This window comes from Bufo bufo, chromosome 2, assembly GCF_905171765.1.
Source record: "Bufo bufo chromosome 2, aBufBuf1.1, whole genome shotgun sequence".
Taxonomy (NCBI): domain Eukaryota; kingdom Metazoa; phylum Chordata; class Amphibia; order Anura; family Bufonidae; genus Bufo; species Bufo bufo.
The window spans coordinates 432582550-432605318 of NC_053390.1; the positions used below are offsets into that span (position 1 = coordinate 432582550).

At 43.1% G+C, this 22769-nt stretch overlaps 1 long non-coding RNA gene across 1 annotated transcript; it reads right to left on the reverse strand.

Moving 5' to 3' along the window:
- Positions 1-4219: 4219 nt before the first annotated feature.
- Positions 4220-22298, reverse strand: LOC120989361. The gene is made up of 3 exons (XR_005776256.1): positions 22258-22298; positions 18194-18195; positions 4220-4352 (listed from the first exon to the last, which is right to left on the reverse strand). It is a non-coding gene; the product is annotated as an uncharacterized LOC120989361 (long non-coding RNA).
- Positions 22299-22769: the final 471 nt, after the last annotated feature.

Genomic DNA, 22769 nt, shown 5'->3' on the forward strand with positions numbered 1-22769 from the left:
GCAGTTGTCAAAAACACCCTAATTGTAATCCATCAATTGCACATTGGGACATTCGGAGGCTCCCTGGGACAGTGGTGCTCTGCCTGAATTTCAGAAGTATCAAGCTGTATATGAGATGGTTGAGACCTATGCCTTTTCAAAACATGCCTTTGCCTTCCAGTGAAATGTATTTTTTTCCATTTTATTATTCCTTTATCAGACCAAGACATATTGGTTTGATCATCTGGATCTGATGGTCACACGTTGGCAATGACTTATTAGCAGTATAAGCGGCTGGTAGAATATTTATATTCTTTCATGTTGTAGGGCCTGTTGATTTTGGAGTCTGATGTTTGTATCAACATTTTTGGCTCATAAACGCAGCAAATTCATCACCACATTTGCCCTGTACCATGTATTCTCACGATGCATGGTGTCTTATTGGTTATTTGGTCTTGTTCTATGATATGACACTCACTGCCTGTGGTAATGTTTGTGCAACTTTTTTAAAATTTTACTGCAACTGAAGCAAAGAGACATTTACAAAAACAAAGAAATTGGTTTTGCTTGCCGTTTTAGGCATTGTTACAATGGATCCGCAAAAAAAACGGATGGCATATGGATGTCATCCATTTATTTTTGCGGATCCGCAATTTGCGGCCCGCAAAACACATACAGTCGTGTGCATGTAGCCTTATTTAGCAAATCTGACTTTGGAATGCGATTCTGAGATTGTTCTTTTCAAGACACACTATTTTAAACCAGCATTTTTTGCCGGTCCATGATATCCTCTGCACTGTCAGAAGACACGCCCTATTTATGATGAGGACCAGGCCTCATCATATATTAGGCACATCCTCCGGCAGTGCATGCACCTAAGCAAAAATCTGTGGCATCTTCACCCCTCCCCACCCTCACCACACACTTTTGGGAAAGTGACAAGGGCAGTGTATAAATGCTAGTTGTGACAAAATATTGTCGCAGTGGCGTTTAAAAATAAATTTATTGACAAAACTTTGAGAAGCCACTCCTCTTTTTTCTAAGTTTTCCAAAGGACACTGCACCCCTCTCATACAACTGTTTGAACATTGAAATACTTGTATAGTAGTTGTCCACAGACAGACGATAGTATTGCCTTAGTAGAGGATTCATTAGATCCAAAACAATTTTCCCATTCGTGTCCATATCGGATGGGCAATCAGGGGGATCCAACTGACTCTCCTTTCCCTCTACACCCTAAATGCAGACTTCCCAAGTGTCCCTCTTTTGGAGGGACAGTCCCTATTTTTGTCCCTCTTTGCTCCTTAAATGTCCGTCTTGTAAGAAGGAACAAGGGGCCGTCATTGACGGAAGATACGTGTCACCGAGGTTCCTGGCCTCGGTGAGGTAAGAACCAGGTTTTTCCCTGAAGTGTCAGTTTTGCAGTTGCAGTCTGACACTTCAGCTGTTAGTATGGCTGTAAAACCGATCTGGGCCTGTTCTTATTGGGAGCAGCCAAAGAGCAGGGTGGCTGTTCCCCAAGGTTCCAGGCCGGGTTTTGGCTGGGATATAAAAACCCAGCCAGCACGTTCAGCTGGTGTGGATTATCCTCCATGACAGAGAAGCTGTGGAGTCTGTGTCTTGAGAGCCGCATGCTGGGGAAACAGGCCTCTAAAGCCTGCTGTGGACTGCGGGTTGAAAACTACTGACCAGGTGAAGGTTTATTGCACTGTGGACTTTGTGTGGTGTGAAAAGTCACCAAAACTGAACACCGTTACTTTTGGCTTGTTTTTCCTATTGTGTGAATAAAACACTAAACTTTGCTTTACAACCTTGTTTTTGCCTCTGTACTGCGTCCGCTTACCCTGCTTACCAGAGCGAATCCCTACACTCTTTTTTGACTGAGGTATAGATTTGCATTACTACATTTACAATATTGACCCAGAAAGTGTTTGTCTGGTTCCTCTCTATATATTTGAGCCCATCTTGTATATCATTTCATTTTTTGATGAATGTTGGGATTTTAGAAATTTCTATATTCAGATAACTTTTGCACTATTTTGTAAGACAAAACTATTGAAGTGTATAGATATGCTGTTAAAATCGATCTTTCACACAATGAACCATAAGTGTCCCTCTTTGACCGTCCAAAAAGTTGGGAGGTATGTACAGTAAATGTACGAGTATAGCCGGTACCACTTTCGCACACCTTATACATCTTCACACTATCTAAAATGTTTATTGGGCTTGTACTCTTTGAATGACATTCTAGTGGATCCAGTATTCATTAACTGCAACATTTTTCTTGGGAGTATAAATTTCTCTAAACTTTCCATTAAAGGGAATCTGTCATCCTGATTTTGGACAATTATCTACAGTAATACTTGAGTAGTACTTGTAGCTGGCCAGCTAAGACCTGTCCTAGGTTGCTAATATAGTTTATATGTGTATACAGCTAAACCTGCCAATAACCTTAATACAGTTCCTATGTTTGTGTGTTAAAGACAAGGGCAGAGTTATTTATAGTGACTTCATGTTTGGATTTCATATAACTGTTATATATTGTGTTCTTAGAAGCAGAAAAGATAATATGCCTTTAAGATTCATTATATGGATGTGAGGTAAGCTCAATGACACAGAAGAAACAACAGAAAGCATAGAGTTAAACTGTTGTTGCTGGGCAGGAGTCTTGACCAATCACAACCAGCCTCACACACAGCAGGAGTTTTGACCAATCACAACCAGCCTCACACACAGCCTGTGTGGGAAATTCCCCTAGCAGGAGCTTCTAGAATCAATACACCAGAGGAGAGAAGCTGAACAGACATTCACTCCACTAAGAGCTGTGTTTTAAGGAAGCCGAGAGGCAAAAATAGTTCCACCAAATTCAATTGCAAACTACTAAGTTCACAATTCAAATCCCATATTGCAATCCAAATTGCATACAACCATACCAGATCATACTTAACCAATCTGCAAATAGTTACTGCTAACTGCATACTGCAAATTGCGACCAAATTCAGCAAGTGATCTATTAGTTAGACCTCAGATATACCTCTCAGAGAGATCATAAAGTGCTTAAATAACTTAGATGGCCGCTAGCACATCTGCAATACCCAGTCCCCATAGCTCTCTGCGCTTATATTGTGTTAAAAAACCGTTTTGATCAATATGCAAATGAACCTGATATGTGTCCTGTATCCGGAGATGAGTCCAGCGGAAAGGAGCCCAGCACCGCCCCGCGTCCTCCGAATCTCCTCCTTGCTGGCTGACGTCACAGAGCTGGAGCGCCGAAATCTCGCCGAATGGGGACTGGGTATTGAAGATGTGCTAGCGGCCATCTAGCAGCCCATGTCCCCAGCTCTATGCACAAAATCCTGGTGACAGGTTTCCTTTAAAGTGAGAGTACAGATACTCAGGAGAGAAATATATCCACAATTTTATGTTGAATGACAAGATTGAACAGTTGAACCACCATCTTATGCATGCCGACATTTTATGATACTTTATTCAACATGTGTTTTTCTACATGGACTATCTGCTGCGGAGGCGGTAGTGTTATATATGAAGAAAAGTTGAAGTTAATAAAGAAGTTATTTCAAGCATTTGGTGTGCTCTTTGAACCTACTGTTAACATAGAATGGTGCTAGAGGAATTACAGAGTAATAGACAGTCTGGTTAGACTAAAAAGTCAGAGATATCAGAATTCTTCTAATACCACAGCGCAAAAGGCACTTCATAGTGCTGCGCCTGCCACAGTGGAACTATTACCCTCAGAGGGCGAAGCGATAGCGCTCCTCAACTTGCACAGAAAAGAGCACATTAGAGCAGCAGAGCACCAGCATATACCGCCGAGCAGCAACTGTTCACTGAGTAAGCAAGCAAAGACACCTCAGCGGAGCTACCATAGAGGCCATAGAACATGTGCATTAGTCAAACTGCAGCCGACTCTTAAAGTGGCAGAACGGCAAAGGCAAAATAGTCAGAGAAAGAGCGTCAACCCTCATGCGATCCCTAGAGAGAGAAAGAGACGCATGGTGGGAGGCCAAAGTCCAGAGAGAGTGCCCACACCGCTATCCACGGAGAAACCACGTACTGCAGCCAGCTAGTTTCCCGCCACTAGGCCCAAAGCCTGCAGCAGCGTATCCAAGCCAGCGCATCAAAAGTCAGCACAAAAAATCACAAGTCAACACAGAACATCGCAAGCAGCGTATCCAAGCCAGCGCATCGCAAGTCTGCACAGAGCATCGCATCATATCAAGAAAATACATGTCTCCTTTAAGACTGACATTTGTTCCTGCTCTTCAGAATAAGGTCAGAGCTTTCCTTTTATTACTTATCATTGCATATAGACTTTGGCATAAAGAGACATATTCGTGTTCAGGAATAAAAGACTTAAAAGTGAAACAAAGGATAGTTTTGTAGTATATGGACTCTAAAGTATTTAAAGTGAAAGTCATTTATTTCTGCATTTGTCAGTATTGCATTTAAAGTGAAAGGCATCTTATTATTTATATTGATTGTGATAGCATTGAAATTAAAATGTCTGAGCCTAGTATTACCATGCCACTGTTAGCGGATGCAAAGATATATAGAGTAGAAGTTAAAGAGCAAGGGAACCCGTCTGAGGTAGAAGAGTCGGATGTAGCATTAGCCTTGTCTCAAATAAATATAGCCCAAGCAGATCAACTAATACGTTCATCACGTGTCAGAAAACTGACCCTAAAGATGCTGGAAAATTTGGAGCAAGAAGCAGCACTGAAAGGAAAAAAGTTTACCAGAATGTATGACAAGTGGAAATTATACATTAAATACATTCTTAAAAAGCTAAAACAAGAAAGTAAAAAACGGAACTTGAGTGATATGGTAGACAGTAGAAGAATCTGAATCAGAGTTTATGGCAGCATATGTCAAACTGCGGTCGTTTGCAATACCTTCCCAGGATATTGTAAGGAACATGTACACATGTACTGTGGTCACTAAAGATTTAGTAAAGCTCATGAGAGAACTATCATCTGCAGCTAATTATGATGAAGTTAAAGCAAGAAGTAGAATGAATGAGCTTTTTATGAGAGACTATGCTAGGTCCTTAGGGGGAACCACAATCTAAAGTGAGACTTCCTTCGCTAGCAGAAGTGCCACCCATATATCAGAGTCCTCAAATACTTCAGCCAAAAGAAAATAATTAGCTGAACAACTTCCTGTTTAGAGAGCAGAAATTGAAATGGAAGCTGCCATCGAGGCACAGCGCTGTCAAATGGAAGCTTAAATGGAGGCATAGAGCCATCAAATGGAAGCTGAAATGGAGGCACAGGGCCATCAAATGGAAGCTGAATTGAAAAGTCTGGAAAGGCAAAAAGAAGTTACTATCATAGAAGCCAGACTCAGAGTACACAAAGAGAATATGAATCAGAGTAGCAATAGGTTAAAATCTGTACTAAGTGAAGAAGCAGACTCCTACTTTCCTACATACTCCCAGGAGAATGCAAGGAAATCTCCAGCACTTAGTGAGGAAATAAGTCATTATCCTTCCATCCCTGCTCAGAAAGACAAAGAGAGGCCTAGTCCAGTGTTAGGAAAAAGGTGTGTGGATTTACCCTCTATATCTACCGGAAAAAAAGAAGAAAGGGCCTCGCCTTATTCAGAACTAAGTGAGAAAGTAGAACCGGATGATTCTATTCCTAGATGCCATGGCAATGCTCAGAATGTTACAGCCATTGTCCCAGCAAGACCACAGAGAACAGTCCTAGCTAGACTTCCCGTTCCAGAACCTACTGTATTTTCAGGAGACGTACTGAAGTTCATACAGTGTAAGGCAAGTTTTGAAATGATCATTGAGCATCATTGCTTCAGTCCAGTCGACAAGTTATTCTACCTTCAGAGATATGTTGGTGGGGAAGCAAAGAAAGTTCTTGAAGGTAACTTCTATAGAAAAGACGAAGAAGCCTACAAACAAGCTTCGGAAAAATTAAATGCAAGATATAGTCATCCTTTCTTAGTACAAAGAGCTTTTAGAGAGAAATTGAATAACTGAACAAAAATAGGTCCTAAAGAACACTTCAGACTCCAAGAGTATGGTGACTTCCTGCAAGCATGCAGCAATGCCATCCCACATGTTCAAGGACTGGAAGTACTGAACGACTATCTAGAAAACTAAGCTACCTGAAGAAGTGGCTTCTAGATGGAATCGCTATGTGACTGGACAGTTAGATCTAGGCAAGAACTTCCCAAGTTTTAAAGAGTTCTCTGAGTTCGTCAATAAGGAAGCACGGATAGCATATAATCCAGTAACATCATACGTCTTAAAATCTTTAGAAGAAAGGCCTGCAAGAGAGATAAGACATGCAAGAGCAACTTGCTTTGCAACCAACGTAGCAGCTAAAAATCCAGATACCTACGAGAGCAGGTTCAAAGTCACTACTGGGATCAGTAGAGAGACAGAACCAACAAATCTTCAGACTACCTTCAAGTGTATGTTCTGTGGAGAGAACCACTCCATACACAAGTGCCAACAATTGAAGTAGAAGTCCCCAGATGAAAAGAAAAGGTTTGTACTTGAGAACCAACTGTGTTTCGGTTGTCTAAGAAAAGGCCATGTTACTAAGGAGTGTAAGAAAAAGGCCACATGCAGCATTTGCAAAGGACGCCATCCTACACCACTACATGAAGAACATCCAAGGAAAAATAAATCCTCAATACCTAAAGATACTGAGGAAGGAAAGAAAGTATTGGTATTCTCTTGCAGAGTGAGGGAAGGAGAAAGCAACGGCATATCAATGGTTGTACCAGTGTACATTTCAAGTCCTAAAAGGAGGAACAAGAAGGTATACGCCTATGCGCTACTCGATGCCCAGAGTGACGTCACCTTTATTGATCAAGAAATCTGCAAGAAATTACAAGTGGCTACAGAACCTGTGAAGCTCAAACGCACCACAATGACGGAGAGAGACACATTAGTGAACAGTCAAAGGGTCAAAGGACTGAGAGTTAGAGGACTTCATTCAAACTTCACATTAGATCTACCTCCAGCTTATACAAAAGACGATATACCTCTAGATCGAGATTGCATACCTACCTGTGAAACAGCCAATAAATGGGAGCACCTGTCATATCTTATGAAATGTCCCCGCTGAAGGGGTTTTGGTGTTGGACTGTTGATAGGCTACAATTGTCCCAAAGCCTTGGTACCATGAAAGGTAATCACAGGCAATCAAACTCAAGACAGGTGACAGGATTGTGTCATTGAATATCTGTCCAAGAGTTACCAACTGTAAGTCCAGCAAAAGTAATCAAGATCCTTGAATCCGACTTTGCAGATATCAGTTCTAAAGAAAAGAGTGTATCCCAAGAAGACATAAAGTTCATACACACTCTAGAAGAAAGTATTCAGCAGAATCAACAAGGTCATCTTGAAATGCCCTTACCCTTTAGAGAGCGACCTTGTCTGCCAAATAACAGAAATCTTGCCTTAGCAAGATTGAAATGATGGAATAAAAGGATGGGAAGAGATCCCAAACTCAAGAATGATTATTTGAAATTCAAGGAAGGCTTGCAGAGAAAGCTAATAACCAACCTAAAGACGGAGAATTGTGGTACATCCCACATCAAGGTGCTTACCACTCAAAGAAACTAGATAAGATTAGAGTAGTATTTGATTGATCAGCAAAGTACAATTGTGTTGTATTGAATGATCATCTACTAAAAGGACCAGATCTTACAAACACTCTGCCTGGAGTACTCTGTAGATTCAGAAAATATCCCGTAGCGGTCATGTGTGACGTTAAAAAGATGTTCCACCAGTTTCATGTGAAGAATGAAGATAGAGACTTCCTGAGGTTTCTATGGTGGGAGGATGGAGATACAGAGCCAGAGCCAGCAGAATACAGAATGGATGGGCCATTTATATGGATACACCTTAATAAAATGGGAATGGTTGGTGATATTAACTTCCTGTTTGTGGCACATTAGTATATGTGAGGGGGGAAACTTTTCAAGATGGGTGGTGACCATGTCGGCCATTTTGAATCCAACTTTTGTTTTTTCAATAGGAAGAGGGTCATGTGACACATCAAACTTATTGGGAATTTCACACGAAAAACAATGGTGTGCTTGGTTTTAACGTAACTTTATTCTTTCATGAGGTATTTACAAGTTTCTCTTTGTTTACAGCCATTGACATGTCGCCGAGGTTAACACGTGAGGAGCGGATAGAAATTGTGTTGATGTCTGGTGAACGCAGTAACCGGGTCATTGCAGCAGATTTCAATGCAAGACGCCCTACGAGACCACCCATCTCCCATGCTACAGTTAGCAAACTGCTTGCTAAGTTTCGTGAAACTGGTTCAGTGTTGGATTTGCCAAAATGTGGACGCATGAAATCTGTCTCTAATGAAGAAACATCAGTGGCTGTCCTAGCTTCATTCAGCAAGAGCCCACAGCGTAGCACTCGCCACATGTCACTGGAGAGTGGCATTAGTCGAACATCCCTTCGGCGGATATTAGCTACTCACAAATGGCACCCTTACAAACTCCAGCTACTGCAGCATCTCAACGAGGATGACCCAGATCGGCGCCTAGATTTGCAGAATGGGCAAAACAAAAATTGGAACAGGACCCTCAGTTTACGCAGAAGATTTTGTTCAGTGATGAGGCAAACTTTTATGTGAATGGTGAAGTTAACAAACAAAACCACCGCTATTGGTCTGACACTAACCCACATTGGATAGATCCCTCCAAGACTGTTGGAACAAAAAAATTGATGGTATGGTGTGGTATATGGGGTACAAAGATAGTGGGGCAATTCTTCATCAATGGAAACCTCAAGGCCACTGGATATGCGAAATTGCTACATGATGATGTGTTTCCCTCTTTATGCACTGAAGCTGGCACGTTCCCTGAGTTTTTCCAGCAAGATGGTGCACCACCACATTATGGGTGTCAGGTCCGAGCATTCCTAGATGAACAGTTTCCTGGAAAGTGGATTGGGCGTCGTGGGCCAGTTGAATGGCCCCCAAGGTCTCCCGATCTGACCCCCTTAGACTTTTATCTTTGGGGTCATCTGAAGGCAATTGTCTATCCTGTGAAGATACGAGATGTGCAGCACCTGAAACTATGGATACTGGAAGCCTGTGCTAGCATTTCTCCTGCGGTGTTGCTATCAGTGTGTGAAGAGTGGGAGAAGAGGGTTGCATTGACAATCCAACACAATGCGCAGCACATTGAACACATTTTATAAGTGGTCAGAAACTTGTAAATAACTCATGAAAGAATAAAGTTACGTTAAAACCAAGCACACCATTGTTTTTCTTGTGAAATTCCCAATAAGTTTGATGTGTCACATGACCCTCTTCTTATTGAAAAAACAAAAGTTGGATTCAAAATGGCTGACTTCAAAATGGCCGCCATGGTCACCACCCATCTTGAAAAGTTTCCCCCCTCACATATACTAATGTGCCACAAACAGGAAGTTAATATCACCAACCATTCCCATTTTATTAAGGTGTATCCATATAAATGGCCCACCCTGTACACTTGTTTGGAGCAGCATCGTCTCCAGGTTGCGCCAATTATGGTATGAAGTACCTGGACAATCAGAATGAAAAGGATTGCCCATCAGCAGCAAATTTTCAGAGGAAAAACTTTTATGTAGATGATGGTCTCATAGGTCTAGAGTCCACAGAATCTGCAATCAAACTAGTAAAAGAAAGCTAAGAGTTATGCGCAAGAGGAAACCTGCGCCTTCACAAATTCATCTCAAACAACAGAGAGGTACTGGAATCCATCAGTGACTCTGAACGTGTATCATCAATGAAGAATGTAGATCTCAATTATCTTCCAGTTCAAAACGTACTTGGATTGGGATGGAATGTAGAGAATGACAAGTTCTTCTTTGAAGTATCTATTGAACATAAAGTTGCAACTAGACTGTAATGATGTCACAATTGCTCACCTGAAATGAGGAATCGTCCAGGCTTGGAAGGTAGGTAAGGAGTCCAATGGCTGGGACAATCTAGAGCACTGGTGTAGCGGAAGCAAGCAGTGTCGAATAACAGTCCGGGTTGGTACCAGGTAAACACAGCAGTTGGATAGGGCAGAAGCGTGGTCAGGTAACAATCCAAATTCGGCACACAAGTAAACAAAGCAGTTGGATAAGGCAGAAGCGTGGTCAGGTAACAATCTAAATTCGGTACACAAGTAAACAAAGCAGTTCAGGATAAGGCTCAGGAGCTAGATAGGGGCAGGAAGCACAATAATCTGGCAAGGAGGAAGTGACAAGGTCTGGTTTATATAGGAAGTTCCAAGGTGTGGCTGATGAGGCTAAACGAGCAGGGATTGTCCAAAACTAGGAAACTATTCACTAGATTCAGGAGTAGAGCTGTCCTTAGTAGCCGGTAGCTCAGTGAGCAAGGCTACCACCTGGGACACAGGAGTTTCCTGGTTTGATTCCTGACATAGACGCACCATTCTTTTTGCAGTGGCTATTTAATCCATTAGGATTCTAGGCCCCAGTAATCCTCAGAGCAAAAGAAATACTGCAAGAATTATGCAGACAGAAGTTGGGATGGGATGAGCCCATACCTGAAAATTTGAGGTCAAGGTGGGAGAGTTGGATAAGAGACTTGCAAAACTTGAGAGAAGTTCGAATACCCAGATGTTTTGTACCTCATGATTTCGGAAAATACAAGAAAATAGAACTTTATCACTTTTCAGATGCCAGTAGTTATGGATATGGTCAGTGCTCCTACATCAGAGTAATAGGAGAAGAAAAGATACACTGTGCCCTGGTTATGGGGAAGGCCACCTACCAGTATTCAGACAATACCAAGACTTGAACTGACAGCAGCTGCAGTTTCAGCATCAGTAAGCAAGTTTCTGAGAGAAGAATTGGAATTGAAAATAGATGAATATTTTTGGACAGACTCACAAGATGTCCTAGGATACATAAACAATGAAGCTTGAAGATTCCATATCTTTGTCGCCAACAGAGTTGAGAAAATTCGGTAAATAACAAATCCGGAACATTGGCATCACATTGACACAAAGCATAACCCAGCAGATCATGCTTCAAGAGGCCTGAATGTAACAGAATTGAAAAATTCTAATTGGTTCACAGGCCCAGAGTTCCTTTGGGAAAAGGAAATCACGCCCAGTAAAGGTTACACAGAATTGTCTATGGGTGATCCAGAAGTAAAAGTTGTACAAACATTGAGCACTGCTGCCAAGTGTCAAGATGACATACTTGAAAGATTAGCCAGATGTTCAATATGTAATACAGTCATAAAAGTAGTAGCTCAAATTCAACGTTTGGCAAAGGGAATCAGAAAGAAGGAATCATTGAATGTAGAAGAAAGACTGAAAGCTAAAGAAACAGTCATAAGACTCATTCAACAGAGATTCTACAGTGAAGAGTTCAAGAGACTTAGTCGAGAACCTAAAAGGCTTCCAAACAACCACCCATTGTACAAGCTTAATCTTGTTCTGCAGGATGGTATACTGAAGGTGGGAGGGAGACTGGAATATGCATCGTTACCTAGCAGAGTGAAGCATCCAGCAATTCTACCCAAAAACTCTACCTTCACAAGATTGATTATTGATCACTACCACAACATATACTTGCATCAAGGAAGAAGCTTTACCCAAAGCTGTTTGAGAGAAGGTGGTTACTGGATTGTGAAAGGAAGCAAAGTTATAGCAAAGTATATAAGTAATTGTGTAGTCTGCAGAAAGGCACGTAGACCTACAGAAGTACAAAGAATAGCAGATTTACCGGCAGATCGTGTAAACCCATCACCACCATTTCTTTATAGCGGAATGGATTGTTTTGGCCCATTCATCACCAAACAGAACCGCAAGGAGTACAAGAGATATGGACTAATATTTACATGTCTGAGCTCCAGAGCGATTCACCTGGAAATGTTAGAAGATATGTCAGAGAAACAGTATTTGTTAGAGAAACAGTGTGATTTTCACATGAATGCTCCACATGCAAGCCATACAGGAGGAGTTTGGGAAAGACAAATCAGAACTGTGAGAAATGTGTTAAGTTCAGTGTTGAAAAAGACATTACTATGAAGTAATGTCTATTGTTAACAGTCGTCCACTTACAGTTAATAACATCAACGATCCAACAAGTTTGAACCCTTTAACTCCCAACCATCTACTTCACCTTAAGTCTGATTACATACAGCCACCGCCTGGCAAGTTCACCAAAGAGGATTTATATGCTAAAAGAAGATGGCGAAGAATTCAATATTTATCAGAACAGTTTTGGAATAGATGGAGGAAAGAGTACTTAGCCAATCTTATGCTAAGAAGTAAATGGCAAAAACCCAGAAGAAATGTCCAGGTTGGTGACATAAGGTTAGTGAAAGAAGAAGATTTACCTAGAAGTCAATGGAAATTGGCCAAAGTTCTAGAAGTTCAAAAGGATGAAGACAAACTAGTAAGAATAGTGTTGTTACAAATAAGAGACTCAAAACTTGACAAAAAAGTAAAACGTCTCACTACTCCACTCAAGTTGGAACGTCCTATAAAGAAGTTAGTTGTTCTACTTGAGAGTGATAAAATACACTTGAGAGGTGAGAACCTGATGGAAAATTCCTCAAATTCATGTTTAAGTCCTACCACTAAGAACATAGAATTATAGGTCATTTTGGTGGGAGTGTAGCTGGCCAGCTAGGACTGTCCTAGATTGCTAGTATAGTTTATATGTGTTGTGGGGATTCTCTCTGATAGGCAGGGTAAGCGAACGCAGTGCAGAGGCAAAAACATGGTTGTCAAGCAAAGTTCAGTGTTTTATTCACACAATAAGAAAAACAAGCTCAGTTTTGGTGCCTTTTCACACCACACAAAGTCCACAGTGCAAAACACCTTCACCTGGTCAGTAGTTTTCGCTCCGCAGTCCACAGCAGGCTTTAGAGGCCTGTTTCCCCAGCATGCGGCTCTCAAGACACAGACTACACAGCTTCTCTGTCATGGAGGATAATCCACACCAGCTGAACGTGCTGGCTGGGTTTTTATATCCCAGCCAAAACCCGGCCTGGGACCGTGGGGAACAGCCACCCATCCTGCTCTTTGGCTGCTCCCAATAAGAATCGGCCCGGATCGGCTTTACAGCCATACTAACAGCTGAAGTGTCAGACTGCAACTGCAAAACTGACACTTCAGGGAAAAACCCGGTTCTTACCTCACCGAGGCCAGGAACCTTTGTGACACGTATCTTCCGTCAATGACGGCCCCTTGTTCCTTCTTACATTCCTCCCCCCTTTGTTCAACCCTGAGGGGGTGAACACTTGCCGGACAGGGCATCCGCATTTCCCTGTAACCTGCCTGCCCTGTGTTCCATGAAAACTTAAAGTTTTGCAAAGATAAGAACCATCTGGTGACCCGAGCATTCCTCTCTTTGGCCTGGCTCATCCACTTGAGAGGGGAGTGGTCAGTCACCAGACGGAACTTTCTCCTCAAAAGATAATAGCGGAGAGACTCGAGTGCCCACTTGATGGCCAGGCACTCTCTCTCCACTATACTGTACCTAGTCTCGGCTGGGGTGAGCTTCCGGCTGAGGAAGACAACAGGATGCTCCTCCCCGTTAACATCTTGAGACAGTACAGCACCGAGACCTACCTCGGAGGCATCGGTCTGCACTATAAACTCCCTTTTGAAGTCAGGCGTCACCAAAACCGGGGACCCACACAGGGCCGACTTTAAAGCGGAGAAAGCCTTTTCCACCTGCTCGTTCCAGTGGACGACACTGACTTGCGTCCCTTCAAAAGGCCTGTCAGTGGTGCGGCGACTGTAGCAAAATTGGGGACAAACCTCATATAGTACCCCACCATACCCAGGAAAGACTTTACTTGCCGAATAGTGACAGGTCGGGGCCAATTCCTAATTGCCTCAATTTTGTTCACCTGAGGTTTGATCATTCCGCACCCAATTACATACCCCAGGTACTTGATCTCTTCTAACCCTATCGAGCACTTTTTTGGGTTAGCGGTTAAGTCAGCTTTCCTAAGGGAGTCCACTACAGCCTGTAGTTTAGGTAGGTGAATTTCCCGGTGCTATGAACAACGATATCGTCCAGGTATGCCGAAGCGTATTGACGATGTGGACAGAGTACAATATCCATTAGCCTTTGAAACGTGGCGGGTGCACCATGTAGACCAAAGGGTAATACCTTGTACTGATACAGCCCCTCTGGCGAAAGCTGTTTTTTCTTTGGCAGCCTCCGTCAAGGGTACCTGCCAGTACCCTTTGGTGAGGTCCAATACAGAAAAATATCGGGCTTGGCCCAACTTTTCAATAAGCTGATCCACTCGGGAAATGGGATACGTATCAAACTTGGACACCTCATTAGGTTTGCGGAAGTCATTACAGAACCGCAATGTCCCATCTGGCTTGGTATTAATACTATTGGACTGGCCCACTCACTTTTTGACTCCTCGATGACACCCAGCTGGAGCATTAGCTGCACTTCCTCCGTGATGGCTTGTCGCCGAGCCTCGGGTACCCGGTACAGTTTTAGCCGGACTTTCGCCTGAGGCTCAGTGATAATGTCATGCGGGATTAAGGACGTGCATCCAGGGAGGTCTGAGAACACATCAGTGTTCCGACTAATGAACTCCCTGGCTTCCTGAGCCTGTTTAGAGGAGAGGCTGTCAACAATTTTCACTGTGGCAGCGGCTTCAAATTTTTTCAAGTACCTCGTAGGGCCCCTGCCACCTAGCTAGGAACTTACTGTCTACAGTTGGTACCAGAACCAACACCCGGGTTAAAGTTTCGGACCCGAGCCTGCCAATTATAGACCCGACTCTGGGCTCGCTGCGCTGCCTCCATATGCTCCCTAACCATAGGTAACACTGTTTCCATCCGTCCCTGCATCTGGGTGACGTACTCAACAACACTCTTGTGCGGTGTGGGTTGTTGATCCCACGCCTCTTTGGCGACGTCCAACAAACCGCGAGGGTGTCTGCCATATAGCAGTTTTACCCCTTAAGGACTCGGCCCTATTTCACCTTCTGGACTTGGCCATTTTTTGCAAATCTGACCAGTGTCACTTTAAGTGCTGATAACTTTAAAACGCTTTGACTTATCCAGGCCATTCTGAGATTGTTTTTTCGTCACATATTGTACTTCATGACACTGGTAAAATGAAGTAAAAAAAAAATGCATTTTTATTTATAAAAAAAAATACCAAATTTACCAATTTTTTTAAAAAAAATTGCAAATTTCCAAGTTTCAATTTCTCTACTTCTATAATACATAGTAATTCCTCCAAAAGTAGTTATTACTTTACATTCCCCATATGTCTACTTCATGTTTGGATCATTTTGGGAATGATATTAAATTTTTTGGGGATGTTACAAGGCTTAGAAGTTTAGAAGCAAATCTTGAAATTTTTCTGAAATTTTCAAAAACCCAATTTTTAGGGACGAGTTCAGGTCTGAAGTCACTTTGCGAGGCTTACATAATAGAAACCACCCAAAAATTACCCCATTCTATAAACTACACCCATCAAGGTATTCAAAACTGATTTTACAAACTTTGTTAACCCTTTAGGTGTTTCACAAGAATTAATGGAAAATAGAGATACAATTTCAAAATTTCACTTTTTTGGCAGATTTTCCATTTTAATATTTTTTTTACTTTTACAAAACAAGGGTTAACAGCCAAACAAAACTCAATATTTATGGCCCTGATTCTTTAGTTTACAGAAACACCCCATATGTGGTCGTAAACTACTGTACGGGCACACGGCAGGGCGCAGAAGGAAAGGAATGCCATACGGTTTTTGGAAGGCAGATTTTGCTGGACTGTTTTTTTTTACACCATGTCCCATTTGAAGCCCCCCTGATGCAACCCTAGAGTAGAAACTCCATAAAAGTGACCCCATCTAAGAAACTACACCCCTCAAGGTATTCAAAACAGATTTTACAAACATTGTTAACCCTTTAGGTGTTCCACAAGAGTTATTGGCAAATGGAGATAAAATGTCAGAATTTAAATTTTTTGCCAAATTTTCCATTTGAATCCATTTTTCCAGTAAGAAAGCAAGGGTTAACAGCCAAACAAAACTCAATATTTATGGCCCTGATTCTGTAGTTTACAGAAACACTCCATATGTGGTCGTAAACAGCTGTACGGGCAGGGGGCAGAAGGAAAGGAATGCCATACGGTTTTGGAAGGCAGATTTTGCTGGACTGTTTTTTTTTACACCATGTCTCATTTGAAGCCCCTCTGATGCACCCCTAGAGTAGAAACTCCAAAAAAGTGGCCCCATTTTAGAAACTATGGGATAGGGTGGCAGTATTGTTGGTACTAGTTTAGGGTACATATGATTTTTGGTTGCTCTGTATTACACTTTTTGTGAGGCAAGATAACAAGAAATAGCTGTTTTGGCACTGTTTTTATTTTTTGTTATTTACAACATTCATCTGACAGGTTAGATCATGTGATATTTTTATAGACCAGGTTGTCACGGATGCGGCGATACCTAATATGTATACCTTTTTTTTATTTCTGTAAGTTTTACATAATGATTTCATTTTTGAAGCAAAAAAAAATCATGTTTTAGTGTTTCCATAGTCTGAGATCCATCATTTTTTCTGTTTTTGGGCGATTACCTTGGGTAGGGTATGATTTTTGCGGGTTTTATTGGCACTATTTTGGGTGCGTGTGACTTTTTGATCGCTTGCTATTACACTTTTTGTGATGTAAGGTGACAAAAAATGGTTTATTTAGCACAGTTTTTATTTTAAATTTTTTACGGTGTTCATCTAAGGGGTTAGGTCATGTGATATTTATATAGTGCCGGTCGATACGGATGTGGCGATACCTAATATGTATACTTTTTTTAAATTTATGTTTATTTTTACTTGAAACTTTAAATTTTTTGGGGGGGAAACTTTATTTTTTCAACTTTTTTTCACTTTATTTTTTGTCCCACTTTGGGACTTGAACTTTTGGGGGTCTAATCCTTTGCAATGCATTCCAATACTTCTGTATTGGAATGCATTGGCTGTATGAGTAATACTGTGTGTATTACTCATACAGCTTCCGGCCTGTGAGATCCAGGGGGCTGGATCTACCAGGCTCGTCACCGGAAGGCAGCGCAGATGCCTCAGGAAGGCAATGCGCTGCCTTCCATGTCATCGAGTCCCTCCCACAGCCCCATGGGGACCCGATGGCACCACCGCCGCCGCACCAGGCAAAAGCCCCAAACCGCAGATCTGAATTGACCTGCCGTTTGCAGCGATCGCCGGCACGGGGGGGTCACGGGACCCCCCCGCATTTAGCCGAGGTGCCTGCTCACTGATTTGAGCAGGCACCTTGTTCCGATCACCGCCCGCCATGTGGCGTTGATCGGAACAACACATGATGTACCGGTACGGCATGGGTCCTTAAGGACTCGGGAACCATGCCGTATCGATACGTCATGGGTCCCTAAGGGGTTAAAGGACGAGAACCCGGTAGAGGCCTGGGGCACTTCTCGCACTTCGAACATGAGATAGGGCAGAAGAAGGTCCCAGTCCCTCCCATCCTTAGACACCATTCTTTTCAACATATTTTTTAACGTCTGGTTAAACCTCTCTACCAGGCCATCCGTTTGCGGATGATACACGGATGTCCGTAAATGTTTTTTGTGGAGCAACTTACAGAGTTCCCTCATGACCTTGGACATAAACGGGGTCCCTTGGTCAGTTAGAACTTCCTTAGGCAGACCCACTCGAGAAAACATCTCCATTAACTCCTTAGCTATGAGTTTAGCTGACATATGACGCAGTGGCACCGCCTCCGGGTACCTCGTGGCGTAGTCGAGGATGACCAGGATGTGCTGGTGCCCTCTAGCTGACTTCGGTACTGGGCCTATGAGATCCATAGCGATCCGCTCGAATGGAACCTCAATAATCGGGAGAGGGACCAGGGGACTACGGAAATGTGGCTGGGGGCTGTTTATCTGGCAGGTTGGGCAAGACTTGCAATATTCTTCTACCTCTCTGAACACACTGGGCCAGTAGAACCGCTGTAGATTGCGGTCCTGCATTTTCTGCTAGCCCAGGTGTCCCCCAAGAACATATTGGTGGGCTAAATCCAACACGAGCTTGCGATGCGCCTTGGGCACCACCAGCTGTTCAATATGCTCACCCCGTAGTTGATTTACTCGGTACAGCATCTCCTGTTGAACCACAAAACGGGGGAACATAGACTTGGCCCCCGGTTGTTGCGGTTCACCCTCAACCACTACTACATTTTCCCAAGCTTGAGATAGAGTCGGGTCCTGGTGCTGTGCTGTACCAAAATTATCTCCGGAGACGTTGAGGTCTGCCAACTCCGGACCCGGCGGCAAGTTCTCCACGTCTCCTACCATCACACTTAGCGGGGTTGTCTCCCCCTCCTCCACCGAAGTGGCGGTCACCCCTACCGCTTGCCCTTCGGACTCAGGTTCCAGGGGTTCTGGTCTCCCCCCTGAGCCGGGCCACTCTGCTAGGGTTACATCTGTCTCATGTGTATTGGTGACTCTCGCCTCAGGCCACAGTGACGGGAAACCGGTGAAGTCTCTCCCAATTATTAATTCATAAGGTAGCCCTGTGGCGACGGCCACCTCATGATTCCACCTACCGGCCACTGCAGACAGACCAATGCGGTGGGATAGTCCTTTAAGTCCCCATGGATACAGACTATGCCGACCTTTCGCCCAGTATACTCAGCAGGCCGCACCAGGGCAGCTCTTACCAAGGACACCAGGCTCCCTGAATCCAGCAGTGCCACCGCCAGAGTGTCCCCCACTTCCACCTGGCACAGGTGGCTATTGTCCATGGTCTCGGAGGTTCCTGTGGCACACAACTTTCTGGCATATAATGAGTTCCGGTAGCCATAGTTGGTGTCCATGGGTTCCCCCCGATGGGGACAGTCTGCCCTTATGTGTCCAGGCTCCTGACAACGCCAGCAGACCACCGGGGTTGGGTCTGCAGGGGGTACGTCCCAGGCGGGTCTAGCCGGCCACCGGGTCTGGGGTGCAGTTTTCCAGGGTTTGACTGGCCCCCTCCCAAAAGAACCCCCCCTGTAGATTTCTAGTGGCCTCGTAGCGCTCGACCAGGTTGACCATCTCCAAGGCATTACCCGGAGACACCTGGCCGATCCAGTGCTGGAGAGGGTACGGCAAAGCCCTCCAGAACACATCCGCCAGCAGACGGTCCAGCATAGCAGTGGGGAACCTCGGTGACACGTATCTTCCGTCAATGACGGCCCCTTGTTACTTCTTACAGTGTATACAGCTAGACCTGCCAATAGCCTTAATACAGTTCCTATGTTTATGTGTTACAGACAAAAGCAGAGTTATTTACTGTGACATCATGTTTTGGATGTCATATTACTGTTATATATTGTGTTCACAGAAGCAGAAAAAGACAATATGCCTTTAAGATTCATTTTGTAATGTAGGGTAAGCTCAGTGACACAGCAGAAACAACAGAAAGCATAGTGTTAATCTGTTGTTGCTAGGCAGATGTCTAGACAGCCAGCTTCTCATACAGCAAGAGTTTTCACCAATCACAGCAAGCCTCACACACAGCCTGTCTGGGAATTTCCCCAGCTCCTGCTGCTAGAATCATTATTCACCAGAGACAGGAGCTGAAGAGACATTCACTCCACTGAGAGCTGTGTTTTTATGGAAGCAAGAGAGGCCAAAATAGGTATTTAAAACAGTAATATAATGTTCCTGTTGTTAGTATTGTGATTGGAACTGTATATTGAACCAGTTATATGTGTGATACTTACAGTTCCACCAATTGCAAAGTACAATTACAACCATATCATACTCAACCAATCTGCAGATAGTCACTGCTAACTGCATACTGCAAGTGAACTATTAGTTAGACCTCAGATATACCTCTCAGAGAGATCATAAAGTGCTTAAGTAACTTAAAGTGAGAGTACAGATACTGAAGAGAGAAATATATCCACCATTTTATGTTGAATGACAAAATTGAACAGTTGAACCACCATCTTATGCATACCGGCATTTTATGATACTTTATTCAACACGTGTTTTGTACATGGACTATCTGCTGCGGAGTCGGCAGTGTTATATATGAAGAAAAGTTGAATTTAATAAAGAAGTTATTTGAAGCATTTGGTGTGCTCTTTAAACCTACTGTTTCCATAGAACGGCGCTAGAGGAATTACAGAGTAATAGACAGTCTGGTTAGACTAAAAGTCATAAATATTAAATTCTTCTAATGCCACAGCGCAAAAGGCACTTCATAGTGCTGCGCCTGCCACAGTGGAACTATTACCCTCAGAGGGGGAAGTGATAGCGCTCCTCAACTTGCACAGTAATTAGAGCAGCGGAGCGCCAACATATACTGCCGCGCAGCAACTATTCCCTGAGTGAGCAAGCAAAGACACCTCAGCGGAGCTACCATAGAGGCCATAGAACATGTGCATTTGTAAAATTGCAGTCGACTCTTAAAGTGGCAGAACGGCAAAAGCAAAATAGAGAAAGGACGACAACCCTCCTGGGATTGGTAGAGAGAGAAGAGACGCATGGTGGGAGGCCAAAGTCCAGAGCTAGAGTGCCTGCACCGGTATCCACAGAAAGACCACGTACTGCAGCCAGCTAGTTTCCCGCCAATAGGCCCAAGGTCTGCAGCAGCGTATCTAAGCCAGCACATCGCAAGTCAGCACAGAACATCGCAAGCAGCGTATCCAAGCTAGCGCATTGCAAACATCGCAAGTCTGCACGGAGCTTTGCAAGTCAGCGCAGAGCATCGCATCATATCAAGAAAAGACACGTCTCCCTTGAGATTGACATTTGTTCCTGCTCTTCAGAATAAGGCTACTTTCACACCTGCGTTCGGGTGTCCGCTCGTGAGCTCCGTTTGAAGGGGCTCACAAGCGGCCCCGAACGCATCCGTCCAGCCCTAATGCATTCTCAGTGGACGCGGATCCGTTGAGAATGCATCAGTCTGCCAGCGTTTAGCCTCCGCTCCGCCCAGCGAGCGGACACCTGAACGCTGCTTGCAGCGTTCGGGTGTCCGCCTGGCCGTGCGGAGGCAAGCGGATCCGTCCAGACTTACAATGTAAGTCAATGGGGGTGGATCCGTTTGAAGATGACACCATATGGCTCAATCTTCAAACGGATCCGTCCCCCATTGACTTTCAATGTAAAGTTTGGACTTTACAGGCTACTTTCACACTTATAAAATATATATTGAAAGAATACCCACTATTGGTAGGAGTACAAGTAATATCGTCAAATATAAAGTGCAAGTGCAAGCTTATGTATATAAGCAAAGGAGAGGTAACCCTCCAATGTGGGTCTTTGAATATATATATTTATACCTATTCAATTAGTCTAGGCGGATAATAAAGTGCATGTGCAAATTACACAATAGTTACAAGAAAAAACACATGGTAAGTGTTTGATCAGAAAGCAAAAAAAACGCAAAAGGTATAACAGGTAAGCAGGTAAATAGAGTGAGGTCACATACCGTGTATGAAGTAATAGTAAATCCACAGGGAGACTGCACACCCCGACGCGCGTTTCGATTTGAAACCTTCCTATGTGTTTTTTCTTGTAACTATTGTGTAATTTGCACATGCACTTTATTATCCGCCTAGACTAATTGAATAGGTATAAATATATATATTCAAAGACCCACATTGGAGGGTTACCTCTCCTCTCCTTTGCTTATATACATAAGCTTGCACTTGCACTTTATATTTGACGATATTACTTGTACTCCTACCAATAGTGGGTATTCGTTCAATATATATTTTATATGGTAGCTTTGCTCTATTTGGATGTATTCACATTTGGGTCATTTCTGTTTTTATATATCTTTTGTACTTTATTAACTCTCCCAGGATTGTGCTGCACTTTGTGCATTTGTCTGTCATCTCTCTGTATGCTTTTAATTACATATTCAATAAAACAATATTTTTATAGCTTATTAGTTCTCAGTGTTCTTTTGTAGGTTCTCTATTCGTTTCTGAGTTAAGCTCTTGTGAGGGGCCTTCACTACGGCTTTACGCCACTTCTTGTGTAATCTATATTTGTACTAATTACTTTCACACTTAGAATTTTTTTCAAACTATAATGCAGACGGATCCGTTCTGAACGGATACAAACGTCTGCATTATAGGAGCGGATCCGTCTGAGCAGACATCAGACAGACCCACTCTGAACGCTAGTGTGAAAGTAGCCTAAGGTCAAAGCTTTGCTTTTATTACTTATCATTGCATATAGGCTTTGGCATAAAGAGACATTTTTATGTTCAGATAAAGACTTTAAAGTAAAACAAAGGACAGTTTGTATTACACGGACTCTATTGTATTTAAAGTGAAAGTCATATATTGCCTGCATTCGACAAGTCATCTGACCCAAAGAGAGAGTCAAAAAGGGCCACCCCATGAATGCACATCCAACCATAAAGGATATAGAAATATATATAAAGTTTATTGGACACAACAACACACACGCATTAAAAAATTGTATACAACATAGAACAAAGTGCGGTATGCAATAGAATATATGAAACCGACACACACAGGTCCACTGAGCTATCGCATATGAATGTATGCGTTATCAACCAGCATATAAAACAATACAATAAGACACATATAGCAAATGTAAGGTAAGGTAAGACCACTAAAATTGAAGATACAGATAGACCAACATAAGGTCAAATATCAAGAGCCAAAACCTACATATCCAGCTGGTGCAGTGGACCTGGAAACATGAAAAGCGCCCAACGCGTGTCGCCGGAGCAATCCGGCTTCCTCAGGGGTAAAGGACTGTGTGTTAGGGCGTC